The sequence below is a fragment of the Triticum urartu genome, chromosome 2, assembly GCF_003073215.2.
Source record: "Triticum urartu cultivar G1812 chromosome 2, Tu2.1, whole genome shotgun sequence".
NCBI lineage: Eukaryota > Viridiplantae > Streptophyta > Magnoliopsida > Poales > Poaceae > Triticum > Triticum urartu.
The window spans coordinates 288,740,707-288,745,337 of NC_053023.1; positions in this window are offsets into that span (position 1 = coordinate 288,740,707).

Sequence of the window (4,631 nt, forward strand, 5' to 3'; positions counted from 1 at the left end):
AGACAACGGAAGCATAAACATGTCTAGGTACAGAAATCTGAAAAGGAAGAAGGCTTTTAGAACCCGGCTATCTACAAGACCCTCCCAAGGGTACAAGATAGTAGATGAAGTAGCAAGCTAGATGTCGAAGTCCACGCGAAACTACTAGTGAGACTGAACTCTCTCTACAAAACATAAATTAAGCAAACGTGAGTACAAATGTACCCAGCAAGACTTACATCAGAACTATCTACATATGGATCAGTATCAACAAAGGGGTGGTGGAGTTTAACTGCAGCAAGCCAGCTTTGACTCTGTGGCTATCCTTTACTACGAATGCTGGTAACTCTTTTGAGGTGGCGCACATGAGTCAACGTATTCACCATAACAATACACCACTATGGATCCGCTCCCTTCTCCCTACGAGAAGGCCATCCATAGCACTCACGGTTATCTTGCACATTTTAGAGTATCCACTTTCACTTATCTATGAACAATCACTACAAAAGAATAGACTTCCGTGATGATACATGTTTGTCATAGTAGGTCACGTTTTCTATTATGCATGTACATCCATGACGATTTTATGACAAAATCAAGATAGTCATACATGTGCTGCCGTAGAAGTGTTCCATGACATTACCAAAATTATCATCACGGAAGAGTCCACTTCCATGACGTTAAATCGCGCGTCATAGAAGTGCTTTCGTCAAGGGTGACCGACACATGGCATCGACCATAACCCGTTAAGCTATCGGGTCCGGTTTTGGATTCGATAACCTGTTAACAGCCAGGACCAATGGGGATTTTCCACGTGTAAAATTCTCATTGGCCGGAGGAAACACATGTTGGCTCACCGTTGGGACGTATGACATCCACTCATTAGACAGGAGGCGCCTTTGATATGTCGACACATGGCACGGGCCAACAGAGGCCCATTCCGATGAAAAGGTCGGCCCAACTAAAGGCTCACCAAGTTTTTTTAGACACTAGTGGGCTGGCCCGTTAACAGCCTGACATGTTTTGGGTCAAATTGAGGCCCATACCAGATCAGGCCCGTTCACAGCCTGTCATGTTTTGGGTCAAATTACGACCCATATCAGATCAGGCCCGTTAACAGGCCACTGTTCTTTTGGGCCCATTCTAAGATAGATTTCAGCCTGTTAAATGCCCGTTTACCAGTTCGGCCTGGTAATAGTTTCGGTCTGTTAGCGGCCCGTGGTGGATCTGGGACGTTATCAGCCTAGTTTAGCTTTAGGCCATTTAACGGCCCATGCAAAAACTGGGCTATTTCTTGTCTGAAGTAACTTTAGGCCTCTGAACGGCCCGTAGTCTTTGTGGATAAATTTTAGCCCAACTGGCCTATAGGCCTGTTAATGGCCCGTGTAACAATTAGGCCTAATTACAGCCCGTGTTGAGTCTAACCTGCTTACAGCCCGTCTGATAATGGCCCATGACACTTTTAGGCCTATGGCCCGTGTAGATACCGGCCTGCTTAAAGCCCATAATTTTAGTGGGCCAAATAGGCCGAGATATATTCTGGCGTGTTAACTGCTCGTCCTATTTGGGCCAAACATGGGCCTTAGGCAGTTTTGGCCTGTATTGGCCCGTGAATTTTTCGGCTCAACGCTAGCCCAATCTAGGTTTTATCTTGTTAAAAGCCCATGGTATTCTCTGGCCCAGCTGGCCAGAACTTTGCTCGGCCTGTTAAAGGTGGGAAACAACTATAGGTTTAGACCTGCTAATGGCCCAAGATGATTATAGGCCCACGTTTTGGCCCATATGAGTAACGGGCCGGCCTGAAGAACCTTCCTGCCTAAATTATAGCATACCGACCAAGAATAAACCTAGACTATACAACAAAGAAATTACATCATATTACATCCCCTCGGCATCAAACTTTGCTGCCAGTGATAATAAAGGGCAACCAGACAGTAGATTACATAAACTGGGTAGGTCTCCACCAATGGAAGTTAACAAGCGGAAAAAATAATAGACAGAACCGACATCACTTCAACATAGTTCAAGAAAGGTTAGCCGGGCCCAGGAGCTACAGCGCAAGCGGCTTAGCAACCTGATGAGACTGCGCTTCTTTGGCACTCATATCCACCAACTTAAGCTGCATAGCATCAATAAATGTCATGTACTTATGGTTAATCTGGCATAGAGCTTGGAGTTCCAGTCGTATTTGAGCGGAAGCATGTATCTCTGCTTTAATTTCAGACTGAAGAAGTCGAACAGATTCAGGCAACGACTTCATCGAGCTTGTGTCACTAAGTTTGACACTACATCAAGATGTGACTTCGTGGTTGTATCCCTACCTTCAATATATGTTGCCTTCACCTTTGGAATATATGTTAGAGGGACAAACAATGGGTTCGTCTCACTATCATTGTGGCAGTTCTTCCTAGCAGCAGTGTTGTCACCCTGAAAGAGAAACAAGTAGGTAGATAACAGGTTTTGCACGTATAAGCATCAGCGCTGTCAATTCATCGCATTTCTTGGTCAGAAATAAAGAGACGCGGTTTAAAATAGCATTAACATAATAGGCATTGTTCATAGTTAAGACGGCAGGAAATGGCATTGTGTAGGAGCAGCCAGCTTCACCAGACCACTTGATTACAAATCAAGAACACAAGCATAGATGTAGTTCTAAACAACATATAAGCATGAATGGTGAGTGTATTGTGAATTTATACCATTTCAGATTGGTCAATAAAGAGACACGATTTAAATAACATTAATATAATATGGCATTGTTCATAGTTGAGACATAGCAGGATATGACATTGTGCTCTTGTTGGTAGTCTCACCACACCACTGGATTACAGATCAAGAACACAAGCATACACATAGTGCTAAAGAAGATAACTTGCTATGTTTAGTTTAATTTACATGGTACGAATAAGGAACTAGATTGTACAACTAAAGACAGAAATTGAGAAGGACAAACTTATGTTTATGTACTTCTACTTTATAAACTTTGAACAAGCAATTTGATGCAGACGACAAAAATAAACAACATTTGGACTCATAGCTATCCAAATATACACAACAAAGTTTGAAGGCTCGAGGAGGACAAACTTACATTAGTAGTGAAGACAGGCTCTATAAAGGCCTTGTCCATATTGATGGGGGGGCAATTCAAGAAGTTTACCGCACACTCTTCTTCAAGAGTATTGCCTTTATTCTACATTTTGTTAAGAGTAAATACAGATGTGAAAATATAGGAACAAATGGCGATTATTTAACTTAAGATGCAGAGTACAAATGTAAATACAGCATGCAAGCAGAAGGCACTGACAAGAGCAATGCGGAGCTAAACTTCTTCAGTAACATAAGTTTTATTCAATATTTTGGCAAGAGTAAATGTAGATCTGATGTGTAGAAAAATGGAGGACAAGGGAAAATAACCTGCAAAGTGTACATGAAGAACTAGCTGACAAATATAAGTACAATGATGAAGGACAACAGATACTTACAAGAATAATGCAGAACTAAATGTCTTCATAGGCATTGGGTTTATTCTACATTAATTTAAGCATTAATATAGATCTGATAATTTGGAGCGAACAGTGGATAAGCAAGCTATAATGCACAATGATGTCACATAATCCACCAGGTATGAATGTAAGGACATCGATAGGACAATAGGTACTCACAAGAGCAAAGCGGCGACCAGCATAGTTGTGATAGCCTAGCTTTTGCGACGCTGGTTCTATCGCCAATATACGTCGGGTGCTATGTGATTTCTCCGGTAGCAGCACCTTTTTCAAGGACTTTGCTTGTACTCCTTCAGGTTCTGCAATCACTCTCTTACTTTTGGATATCTGAAACACAAGAACAACATTTGAATGGAAAAACATGGTATGACGACAAATGGAATAGGTGTTGATAATGGATGGGCATGGAATCTTCACATATATCATGAGTAAACTAAGCAGATGGTGGTGCAACAAAGCAAAAGAAATGCAAGACACCTTATGCAAGATACGTGCAACCAATAAAACCTTGCAAAATTAGAACACGCACCTTATTGGGTGAACTGGATAGGCCATATGCCTTTGACTCCTTGAGCTTAGAATGGTCATTACAATCATATTCTGAATACGAATCTATAGGTCGGGAGCATGTGGGTTTCATTGCATCCACAATGGACCTCAATCCCTTGATGCCAAGTTTGTTACTCATTGAACTGTTCCGCAATATTCTTCTGATGTGCGCATTCTTATATTCATTGTGATTACGTACAATATCTGTGAACCATGAAAACACAAATAGTAGTGAGATTATCTTTGTAATGCAGAGGATATTGTAATATAATAAAGGCTCCCTGTAAACCCTTGTGTGCTGATGTAGGGTAGAACCCTAATCGCCCGATCTTTCATGAAAGGAGCGGATCCCACGAAGAACACAAGGAACACAAAGAGGGAAACAAGGGAAAACGAGGGAAATCACAAGGGGGAAACACAAGAGGAACACTCAAACTAACAAGAACAAATCACACATGTGCTGGATCCTCGGATACATAGAATGATACACGGTCCACGGACAACTAGGGACGATACAAAAGGGTAACCGGTTCTCCTCCGTGAGGAGGTCTTGATGTTCTTCCCTAAAGAGGGGTCTTGAATCCGCATGGGGGATCTTCT